This window comes from Bos javanicus, chromosome 24, assembly GCF_032452875.1.
Source record: "Bos javanicus breed banteng chromosome 24, ARS-OSU_banteng_1.0, whole genome shotgun sequence".
Classification (NCBI taxonomy): Eukaryota; Metazoa; Chordata; class Mammalia; order Artiodactyla; family Bovidae; genus Bos; species Bos javanicus.
The window spans coordinates 44,835,104-44,847,771 of record NC_083891.1 but is presented as its reverse complement, the minus strand read 5'-3'; the positions used below and the strand labels follow the sequence as shown (position 1 = coordinate 44,847,771).

The window sequence follows — 12,668 nt, the reverse complement described above, 5'->3', positions numbered from 1 at the left end:
ATGGGGAGACAATGGAAACAGTGAGAGACTTTATTTTGGGGGGCTCAAAATCACTGCAGATGGTGACTGCAGCCATGAAATTAAAAGATGCTTGCTTCTTGGAAGAAAAGTTATGACCAACCTAGATAGCATATTAAAAAGCAGAGAGATTACTTTGCCAACAAAGGTCCATCTAGTCAAGGCTATGGTTTCTCCAGTAGTCATGTATGGATGTGAGAACTGGACTATAAGGAAAACTGAAAGCTGAAGAATTGATGCTTTTGATCTGTGATATTGAAGAAGACTCTTGAGAGTCCCTTGAACAGCAAGGAGATCCAACCAGTCCATCCTAAAGGAAATCAGTCCTGAATATTCACTGGAAGGACTGATGCTGAAGCTAAAACTCCAATACTTTGGCCACTTGATGCAAAGAACTGACTCATTTGAAAAGACCCTAATGCTGGGAAAGATTGAAGGTGAGAGGAGAAGGGGATGACAGAGGATGAGATGGTTGGATGGCATCACCGACTCAAAGGACATGAGTTTGTGTAATCTCCAGGTGTTGGTGTTGGACAGGGAAGCCTGGCATGCTGCACTTCATGGGGTTGCAAACAGTAAGACATGACTGAGAAACTGTTTTGAGCTGAACTGAGTAGCTGAAAACGTCCCTAACCTGAGAAAGTAAACAGTCACCCAAGTCTAGGAAGCACAGAGTACCATATATTAACCCAAAGAACACATCAAGACACATTGTAATCAGAATGGCAAAAATTAAAAATAAAAACAGAACATTAAAACAGTAAGGGGAAAGAAACAACATATAAGGGAACTACCATAAGACTATCAGTTGATTTGAGTCTATAATTTAAAAATTCCCAACAAACAAAAGTCCAGGACCAGAGGGATTCACACAAATATTTGGTGAATTCTACCAAATATTTAGAGAAGACTTAATATAGATCCTTCTTAAACTTTTTCAAAAATTGCAGAAGAAGGACTACTTTTGTAATTCTATAAGGCCAGCATCACCTGATATCAAAACCAAAGATATCACATACACACAAAAATTACAATAAAAGCCAAAAAAATTCTTGGCAATTTTAATTTTTCCAGATGAATTCTAGAATCACTTCAGATTGAATGTAATAATCAGAGCTGTCATATTTATAATATTTTGTTTTCTTATATTTAGAAATATCTTCCTGGTGGCTCAGAGGTTAAAGCATCTGCCTGCCATGCGGGAGACCTGGGTTCAATCCCTGGGTTGGCAAGATCCCCTGGAGAAGGAAATGGCAACCCACTCTAGTATTCTTGCCTGGAGAATCTGTTAGGTTATACTTATGCCCTTTGGCCAAGATTTTTTACTTTCTTCATATGAGTACAACACATATTATATTTGGCTACTTTATTTTTGTATTTTTTACTGCTTTATATATTACTATTTTTGTGGTTTTGTATTCTTTTAAAAAATTACTTACAAAAATAATTTCTATGTGTTTTACTTAGACTATAGAAAAAATTATGATTTCTGTATATCTTTTCTATATTATCAAATATTTTTGTTGGCTTTAGTAGTTTTAGGTTAATTTTCTTGCTAAATACTTTCCATTGTTTTTCTGTGTTCTGGTACAAGAGAATTATTTATTTCTCCAAAGTTTGAAATAGTATATTTTTCAAATCAGCTGAAATATTTGAGGAGTATTTTTTCAATTATTTCCCTTCTGTATAAATCAATGTGCAAAGGTATATCTCTCCAAGAAAACCATCCATTTCTTTGAGATTTTTAAATTTACTTTCAATGGGTATTATATAGCAACAGGTTAGTATAAAAGTACTGTGCATCTTTTTTTGGCTAAAAATTGTACCTTTTCATAAACATTGTTCTTGTTTTAGATACTTTTTACAAGCAGTTTATAATTATAGCTTTGATGATGTCTTTTCAAACCCAGTAAATTTTTTATGAAAACCATAATTCCAAAAGATACATGTACCTCAATGTTCATTGCAGCACTATTTACAATAGCCATGACATGAAAGTAACCTAAATGTCCTTCAACAGAGGAGTGGATAAAGGTACATATATGCAATAGAATATTACTCAGCCATAAAGAGGAGCAAAACTGTGCCATTGGCGGAGACATAGATGCACCTAGAGACTCATACAGAGTAAAGTAAGTCAGGAAAATAAATATTGTATATTAACACATAGATTTTGTGGAATCTACAAAAACGGTACAAATGAACCTGTTTGCAAAGCAGAAAGAAACACAGATTTAGAGAACATATGGACAGCAAGGGAGGAAAAGGGGTGGGATAAACTGGGAGATTGAGATGGGCATATACACACTACTATGTATAAAATAGGTAACTAATGAGAACCTACTATACAGGATAGGGAACTCTACTTGCTCTGTGGTGACCTAAGTAGGAAGGAAATCCAAAAAGAGGATATTGGTAAACACATGCTGATTCGCTTCACTGCACGGCAGAAACTAACATGACATTGTAAAGCAACTATACCCCAATAATTTTTTTTCAAAAAAAGAACTCTTTTAATACACATCAGTGCAACCTCATTAGTTATTATATTAAAATCTTTCAATTAGTCTACTTTATGTTGGACTGTGAAGAAAGCTGAGTGCCAAAGAATGGATGCTTTTGAACTGTGGTGTTGGAGAAGACTCTTGAGAGTCCCTTGGACTGCAAGGAGATCCAACCAGTCCATCCTAAAGGAGATCAGTCCTGGGTGTTCATTAGAAGGACTGATGCTGAAGCTGAAACTCCAATACTTTGGCCACCTGATGCAAAGAGTTAACTCATTGGAAAAGGCCCTAGTGCTGGGAGTGATTGGGGGCAGGAGGAGAAGGGGATGACAGAGGATGAGATGGCTGGATGGCATCACCAAGTCGATGGACATGAGTTTGGGTAAGCTCTGGGAGTTGGTGATGGACAGGCAGGCCTGGCGTGCTGCGATTCTTGGGGTCGCAAAGAGTCGAACATAACTGAGCAACTGAACTGAACTGAACTGATGCATTAAGAGTGACTGATGTGTATTCAAGTGCCCTGTTTTGTGCAAATTTGTTTCTCATGACTTTTAAATCTATTTTGATATTATTAATTGGTATATAAATCTCTCTTTTAGATAGCATCTTTTATCAATTAAAAATGACCCTTTGACTTATTTTGTACAATTTTTATTTTTATTTTACTTTATTTAAAATTAATATTGTCACTTGTTTTTTGCTTATACTTGAATTTTCTTGTTGCAGTTTTTTGCTTTTTTTTTTTTTTTAACTTTCTGAGAGCTATTTTGCTTATGAAGAACACATACTTGAAATTTTACAAATGGATAGTCTTTTATAAAAGGAATTAAGATAATTTACTTTCATTCTCTGTCTTGTTTGATCTTTCTTCAGGGTAACTGGAAAGATCATGTAATGGCACTTTGAATGACACTATATTCCAGTGAGAAGCCACAACGCCCACTCTATCCATTACTCCTTCCTAAGGCTTCGTACATCTGCTGAGCAGAGGTAATAGGACCAGGAACAGGACTAGACACACGACTAGGAATAGATAATAGGTAATATCATTGAATTGGACCAGGCATTGGATTCAAAGAGAGAAATGAAGTGGGTGGACTCAAGACCTCAGTCAGTCAGTTCAGTCGCTCAGTCGTGTCTGACTCTTTGCGACCCCATGAATTGCAGCACACCAGGCCTCCCTGTCCATCAACAATTCCTGGAGTTCACTCAAACTCGTGTCCATCGAGTTGGTGATGCCATCCAGCCATCTCATCCTCTGTCATCCCTTCTCCTCCTGCCCCCAATCCCTCCCAGCATTAGGGTCTGTCCCAATGAGTCAACTCTTCGCATCAGGTGGCCAAAGTATTGGAGTTTTAGCTTTAGCATCAGTCCTTTCAATGAACACCCAGGACTGATCTCCTTTAGGATGGACTGGTTGGATCTCCTTGCTGTTCAAGGGACTCTCAAGAGTCTTCTCCAACACCACAGTTCAAAAGCATCAATTCTTTGGTGCTCAGCTTTCTTCACAGTCCAACTCTCACATCCATACATGACCACTGGAAAAACCATAGCCTTGACTAGATGGACCTTTGTTGGCAAAGTAATATCTCTGCTTTTTAATATGCTATCTAGGTTGGTCATAACTTTCCTTCCAAGGAGTGAGCGTCTTTTAATTTCATGGCTGCAGTCACCATCTGCAGTGATTTTGGAGCCCCAAAAAATAAAGTCTGATACTGTTTCCACTGTTTCCCCATCTATTTCCCATGAAGTGATGGGACCAGATGCCGTGATCTTCGTTCTGAATGTTGAGCTTTAAGCTAACTTTTCACTCTCCTCTTTCACTTTCATCAAGAGGCTTTTTAGTTCCTCTTCACTTTCTGCCATAAGGGTGGTGTCATCTGTATATCTGAGGTTATTGATATTTCTCCCGGCAATCTTGATTCCAGCTTGTGCTTCTTCCAGCCCAGCATTTCCCATGATGTACTCTGCATAGAAGTTAAATAAGCAGGGTGACAATATATAGCCTTGACGTACTCCTTTTCCTATTTGGAACCAGTCTGTTGTTCCATGGCCAGTTCTAACTGTTGCTTCCTAACCTGTATATAGGTTTCTCAAGAGGCAGGTCAGGTGGTCTGGTATTCCCATCCCTTTCAGAATTTTCCACAGTTTATTGTGATCCACATGTTCAAAGGCTTTGGCATAGTCAAGAAACAGAAATAGATGTTTTTCTGGAACTCTCTTGCTTTTTCAATGATCCAGCGGATGTTGGCCATTTGGTCTCTGGTTCCTTTGCCTTTTCTAAAACCAGCTTGAACATCTAGAAGTTCACAGTTCACGTATTGCTGAAGCCTGGCTTGGAGAATTTTGAGCATTACTTTACTAGTGTGTGAGATGAGTGCAATTGTGTGGTAGTTTGAGCATTCTTTGGGATTGCCTTTCTTTGGGATTGCCTTTCTTTGGGATTGGAATGAAAACTGACCTTTTCCAGTCCTGTGGCCACTGCTGAGTTTTCCAAATTTGCTTGCCTCAGTAGGCCACCCTAAACAGAGTGATGACTCTCTACAGAGTGATGACTGGGCAGCCCAATCACTTCTTCACATTTCAAGAGCTTTGAAAGCAAGAAAAAAAGAAAGAGTCAGCAGTCAAGAGAGAAATACAAGGCCCTGAAGCCCCACAGACTATGTGCAGAGAGGATGAGGAGGAGAGGAGATGAGAGAGCTGGTCAATGGCATCTGGATGAGAAGTTGGTCAATGGCATCTGGAGAGGCTGAGAAGACAGTGGAAGAGCTCCCCTGGGAAGCTGGTGTGGGGAGCAAAACCCAACAAAGCCCAACAGCCAAAGGGTGTTCCAGGTCTCCACCAGGTCCTCCCTCTGTCAGGCTGTTGTCCTGAGCTCCTGGACTTCCCCCAGACCCTTCTCACCCCAGGGAACCCAGAACCAGAAAACTCAAATAGCACTTTAGTTCACATTTTCTCTTTGCTATACTTCTTCTTCTTTTTTTTTCCTTTGCTATACTTCTTTGCTCTTTCTTTCATTCTCTGTATTTTACTATGTGAAATATATGTTGTTTGATTTTTTTGTGCTTCAGAGACTTGAGAGGATTATGCCCTTCCTTGAAATCTATCAATGAATATCCTCTAGTTTTTTGAAAATATAATTTTTCTACATTTTAGTTTTCTGTAGCTATTCAAGTCAAGAATGTACTGCAATCTCTGGAGTCCTTAGTATACAAGGGAAGAGATTTAGCATGGTTGTATCCCCCTGCCTTGACACTCTTCTTCTTCCTTTAAAATATAAACTGGGATTTTTATATAACTTGCTAAGAAATCACTATTCTTTTTATAATACATAGATCATCTTTCAAATTCTTTGACATTTATATTATTTTTAAGCATCTGTGTTAACAAAAGCTACTTAGTTTTAGTTCTATGATTAAGTGAATGATTTCAATGATTATTTCTCAATCTTTCATGCCTTAATTTTCACATTCTTTATTACAATGAGCAATAACTACATAGCAATTTCTAGGTACCCAGAATTCTAATTACATTAGAATAATGAATCTTGTAATCCTCATAACAGCCCTGTGGGATGTGTGTTGATATTATCCCCATTTTATAGTTGAATAAACAGAGGCACAGAGATAATAACTTTCCCATAGTCTCATGGCTAGTTTTCAACAAAACCAGGATTTGAAAGCTATGCAACAAGATGCTGCACCCAGGAATTCAATTTGCTCTGCTGCCTTTCATCTATAAGCTCCTAATTTTAATTAATCTTTCCATGGGCTCTAGTCATTCCTTAAAAAGAAAATAATACTTGAGTGGTATATTTTCTGAGTCCTTGTACACCTGAGAATTATTCTTTGTTATTGTTGTTGTTTAATCACTAAGTCATGCCCAACTCTTTGTGACCCCACGGACTGTAGCCCCCCAGGCTCCTCTGTCCATGAGATTTCCCAGGCAAGAATACTAGAGTGGGTTGCCACTTCCTTCTACAGGGGATCTTCCCAACCCAGGGATCGAACCCCACATCTGCTACATTGCCGGGTGAATTCTTTACCGCTGAGCCACCAGGAAAGCCCAAGAATTATGTTCCTTTTATTTATGAAATCCCTACTTATTTGTTTAAATTAACCTGCAGCATAGTCTTCAAATAACAAAAACAACAACAACAAAATGTTTATTCTTAACAAGGTGGAAAAAAACATTCACAGAATAACTTTCAGAGAGCACCCTGTGTTGGTTTTGCTTTTTATTTTCTTTCTCAAAAGAGAGCATCAATAAACTGTCAGGGCCAGGTGGCAAGACTCTGAGTGTATTGATGAAGAGAACTGGGAAGACTGGTGTGTGAGGCAAGGCAGTGGGGGAGTGAGGAGAGAGATGGGTGAACAAGGCAAAGAGAAAGGGGAAAGGGAGCCAGCCAGATGGCCTGCAAAAGCTCTTCAGATCTTTCCCAAGTCTCCAAACTCATGGATAGAAATGTGGTGTCATGATATAACATGTGGCTCTGTGGAAACTAAATGGAAGGGCTGGGTCTGGCACACCAACTGATCAAGGTGGAACAGCCACAGTGCCTGGGAAGGAAGAGGAGTAAGTAAAGAGGAAGTCTTGCAGTTCTCCCTGAAGTTTCTCAACCAAAGGGATATTAAAGAAGAATGTGTCTTCCTAGTTCCTGTCCTCACCAGTAAGATCAAATCCTTCCCACTGTAGACATGGTGAAATGCCTATGCTTGTATAGGAAACAGGAAGGTCACCCCACGGGCTTTGAGAAGTTTAATCATTTCTACAGATACAGAAAAATTAGAGAAATCTCCTTCTTTTTGCTCCACAGTCCTTTCCTGCTCTAACTCACTGTTATTTTCTTCACTGGCCACTTCCTTGGAGTTAGAATCAGGTCCAGAATCAGGAAATTCATTCTTCAGGTTGGGGCTTTTCTCTTCAATTTCTCCATTTCTTTCTTTTTCTCTCTTTATCTTTTTAGACTTAGGTGAACCAATTCTTCCTCAGAAGGCTCCTCATTTTTTTTAATAACTTCTTTTGCTTTTAGGAGAATTAACTGTCTTTTCACAGGGCTCCTTTGCTTTTTTTGAACTTTTGGTTTAGGAGAAGTAAGGTCATCTTGAGATGGCTCCTCTTTCTTTTTTCTTTTTGGATGTAGGAGAATTCACATCAACTTCAGAAGGCCCTGCTTTCTTTTTAACTTTTTTAGCTCTGGGGGAAATCATTACTTCCTCTTCTTCTGCTGCCTCTTAAGTCTTACTAGATTTTTGTTTCTCTCTTTTTTACCTTTCTTCTCATTTTGCTTTCACGGCATCTCCATTTTTGCCATGGCTGAATCTGACTCCAAATCCATGTCACTAAGAAGTTTCCTCGGCATCACTCAGCACAAGTGGTGTAGGCCAACTGGTCTCCTCTACCATGTGGAGAAGTACTGGTTTTTGTACCCACAAGGGAACTGGCAAGTCAAATAAGCAAAGACTTCAGTGACATCACAAAAAGTTGGCAGTGACTTGTTTTTATGGTGGAACTCCCTATGGAGGACAAATTGAATGAATAAATGAACTAGGATGATCAAAAGTGAAGAATTACAGATGAAGGTAGATATCCTTTAGTTTTTCATGCATTTTGTTCATTGTTCAGTCATTCAGTCCTGTCTGCCTCTTTGCAACCCCACGGACTGCAGCACCCAGGCTTCCTTGTCCTTTATCATACTGCATGCATTCAATTTGCATGTCTTTCTACACTAAGCACTAGGGATAAAATAAAACATTCCTTATATCATCCCTCAAGAAGCACATGGAGAAGGCAATGGCAACCCAGTCCAGTACTCTTGCCTGGAAAATCCCATGGATGGAGGAGCCTGGTAGGCTGTAGTCCATGGGGTTGCTAGGAGTCAGACACGACTGAGCAACTTCACTTTTACTTTTCACTTTCATGCATTGGAGAAGGAGATGGCCAATATTCTTGCCTGGAGAATCCCAGGGACAGAGGAGCCTGGTGGGCTGCTGTCTATCTGAAGTGACTTAGCAGCAGCAGCAGCAGCAAGAAACACACATAAATAATACCAACAGGATATGATTGTGGATTTCTGAATGCTATGAAGAGAAAGAGTAATAAGGTGAACATATATTTCAGAGCAGAAACAAATTCAATCTGAGTAGCAAGCAAGGAGGACTTCTCTGTGGAACTTATATTCTAAACTAATCATTGAAAAGTGAATTGGAAACTTTCAAAGGAATAGGAGGAAGAGCATTCCAGATGAGGAAAAGCCTGTATGTAAATACACCGAGGAGTTTTAGAAGAAAAGCTTGTGACTAAAGCCCAAAATGCAAAGAGGCTTGTGAAAGGCAATGTTCTGCAAAAGTAGCCATGGGCCAGCTCAGGTAGGCCTGGCCACTCTTATTAAGGATATTGAAGCAATGGAATGCTACTAACCAGGTTTTAAGCAGTATAACAGTATGTTAGTACTGGTCTCTAGCAGATCTCTCTGAATGGAATGTAAAAATATTTAAAGGACCAATCATGGACTTAGTAAAGCCAGCTAGGGGCTGTTTCAGTGGCCTGAGTAAGAGAGAATGGTAGTTTCTACTAAGCATTTTGTGGGTACATTGGAGAGACAAATGAGAAGCAAAAATGACAGGAATTGGTGAAAGAATGGGGTAGAAGGAGAAAGAAGGATCAAGGATGCTCCTAATTTGTGTTACTTGACTGAATGATAGAATTTTTCATCAAGATAAAATTAAAAATAGTTTTGGTTAGAAAAGGTAGAGACTAATGATAATATTTAAGTTTGAGAAGTTGTTGAGAAGTCCAAGCAATAATGTCAGGAATGCAGTTACAACACAGATATGGAGCTCAAAATACATGTTTAGGCTTAATTTGCAAGATTTGTGAGTCTTCATGAATTAACAAGTGCTATGGTTGTCCATGAGATCTTCAAGGAAGAATTGACATGCTTAAGAAGTGGGTTATGGCTGAGCCTTGTGGAATCCACATTTATTAGCTGAGAGAATGAACCAGAAAATCAGACCAGATGGGAGACCAGATCCACAATATAGAAAGAAAATCAGGAGTTGGGTGTGAAAGCAACTGAGGAGGGAGGGTTTCCAAAGTAACTGTCCGCAAAGTCAAAGAAGAAATTTGTCACCCTGAGCCCTCCTTTCCTATTTTCCTAATAAAGATTGTAAAAATGTAGTTCTGGGGATTTCCATCTGTGAGTAAATATACAAATGGAAATACTCCTTGGGAAGGGGAGGGTGTAAAGGCAAAAATCCAGGCTAGACCGGACCACATTACCTGCCTCCTAAAAAACCTGTATGTAGGTCAAGAAGAAACAGAACCAGCCATGGAGCAAAAGACTGGTTCAAAATTGCGGAAGGAGTACATCAAGGCCATATATTGTCACCCTGCTTATTTAACTTATATGCAGAGTACATCATGCAAAATGCCCAGGCTGGATGAATCACAAGCTGGAATCAAGATTGCCAAGAGAAATATCAACAACTTCAGATATGCAGATAATACCACCATTGTAATGGCAGAAAGCAAAGAGGAATTAAAGAGCCTCTTAATGAAGTTGAAAGAGGAGAGCGAAAAAGCTGGCTTAAAACTCAACATTCAGAAAACTAAGATTATGGTATTCAGTCCTATCACTTCATGGCAAATAGATGAGGAAAAATGGCAACAGTGCAAATTTTATTTCCTTGAAGTTCAAAATCACTGTGGACGGTGACTGCAGCTATGAAATTAAGACACTTTCTCCTTGGAAGAAAAGCTATGACAAACCTAGACAGCATATTAAAAAGCAGGGACATCACTTTGCCAACAAAGGTCTGTATAGTCAAAGCCATGGTTTTTCCAATAGTCATGTATAGACTTGAAAGTTAGACCATAAAGAAGGCTAAGGGCTGAAGAATTGATGTTTTCAAACTGTGGTGCTGGAGAAGACTCTTGAGAGTTCCTTGAACAGGAAAGAGATCAAATCAGTTAATCCTAAAGGATTCAACTCTGAATATTCATTGGAAGGACTGATGCTGAAACTGAAGTTTCAATACTTTGGCCACCTGATGTGAAGAGCCAGCTGTTTGGAAAAGACCCTGATGATGAGAAAGAGTGAGGGCAAGAAGACAAAGGGGCAACAGAAGATGAGATGGTTGGATGGCATCTTCTACTCAATGGACATGAGTTTGAGCAAATTCCGGGAGACAGTGAAGGACAGAGAAATCTAGCATGCTGTAGTCTATGAGCTCACAAAGAGTCAAACATGATTTAGTGACAGAACAGCAATTAAACAATCAGTACCTACTCTCTGGAAATTTTCTATAGGGTGAAAATCCGGTGTTTCATTGGTAAGGGGAAGGTTGAATGCGAGTTGGTGATGATGGAGCAAAAGGATCACGTGGGCTCTAGAGTTAGACTGCCTGAATTCAAATCCCAGCTCTGCTTCCTCACTAGCTAAGGAAACTTGAGCAAGTTTTCTGTGCCCAATTTCTCCATCTGTAAAATGGAAATAATATTACTCATCACATGTGGTTGTGACCATCAAATGCATTAATATTTGCAAAATAATCCTGAGAGTGTCTAGCACATAGGAACACTCAGCATTAGCTGTGATTTTTTACTTCAAGTGGACAAATCCATTCTTTTTCAGGGAGGGGCGGCAGAGGGAGACAACCAGTGTGGACACTGGTCCAGCCTCTCTGGCAGTCTGCTCACTGCCACCACTTCACCAGGTTGGTGAGATAACTTGTCTATTTTGTTTCTTCTTACTAATTTTATAGGTAGGTAATAGAAAGTTATTAGTCAGAGACTCTTATATGCTATAGTTTTACATTTTTATTTATTTGAACAGGTATGTGAAGAAGAAATTAGCCCCTCATTACTTGTCGCATAGACTGAGAATTAATGGTTCAGAAAACTGATAAAACTTATGTTTTTCTCCCCTGAACAAATAGCGTTCAAATAGTGTGACCCCTTTCAGAAGTATGCTGTCAGCATTATTTACAGAGGCTCATCAAGGTTGCTAACCCCATGGCCCAGCCGTAAGAGAACACAGCAGAATGCTCTTCAATGTTGTCACCCATCACAAAGAACAGCTTGCAGCGTGACTTCCTGAACCGGAGTTTTATTCCTTCCTGCCTGTCACCTTAGGAAAACAACTTATTCAAGAACTTAGGTCTTTAGTCCTATTTTCCTTGGAACATGATCCATTCATAAGCCTAAGAAGTCAAACTGTGTGGAGTGAAGAGGCTCCTCCTTCTTCTCCACCTGCCCAGTTATCACGGAGGCACTGCTGCAGGCAAGCAAAGCCATCAGTCTCAGGAATCTTCCAGAGTTGCCCTTGTTGTTGTGTCAGCTATCATTGTTCCTCCACTCCCATTTATTGAGTCATTAAATGTAGTATATTATGACTATTTTCTGCTTCCTTTTTTTGACTTAATATATATCTTGGGGATCTTTTCATATCAGTATATAAAGAGCTCCCTTCTCGTTTAAGTCATTGTATGAATATACAATTATTTATTTAAGCATCCTTATTGATAGTCTAGTGGCTTTTTTCCAATCTTTTGCTACTACAAACAAGGCTTCAATTAATAACCTTGTAGGTATATCATTTTGCACCCGTGCGAGTGTATCTGTGGGATAAATTCCCAGAAGTGGTATTGCTGGGTCAAAGCATATTTGCATTTGTAATTTTGACAGATACCATGGAACTGCCCTCCACAGGGGTCATACTGACATAAATTCCCACCAATAGTGTATGAAAAGGGTTTGTTTCCCTATAGCCTTGCCAACAGCATATATTTCTGACCTTTTGGACTTTTGCCAATCTGATAAGCAAAAAACGGGATCACAGTATAATTTTAATTTCTATTTCTCTTATTATGTAAGGTTGTGCATCTTTCTATATAAAAGTTTTTTGTATTTCCATTTCCATTCACTGTTCATATTCATGATCCATCCATTAGGTTGTTCTTTATCTCAGATGTTTTAAACATGTATACCTCACCTTCTGTAATTTTGAACAGAAGTATAGTATACCCTGGGACTACTTTAACAGAAGTAGGATAACCTGGGACTCAATTTTTTTGTTTTTTGTTAGGGCCCCTTCTTGCCTTAATTTTCAGTTAATAACATGTACATGTGTTTATGCTAAGAAGG

At 39.1% G+C, this 12,668-nt stretch overlaps 1 long non-coding RNA gene across 2 annotated transcripts in view; it reads left to right on the top strand.

Moving 5' to 3' along the window:
* LOC133237391 (uncharacterized) overlaps positions 1 to 12,668 on the top strand; it is a 32,809-nt gene that overhangs the window by 8,606 nt on the left and 11,535 nt on the right. The window contains exon 2 of one of the 2 annotated variants that reach the window (XR_009733173.1): positions 11,158 to 11,239. The exons of the other annotated variant lie outside the window; for it this stretch is intronic. This is a non-coding gene — a long non-coding RNA (uncharacterized LOC133237391). The remainder of the gene's footprint in view (positions 1 to 11,157; positions 11,240 to 12,668) is intronic. 2 annotated transcript variants of the gene reach the window in all.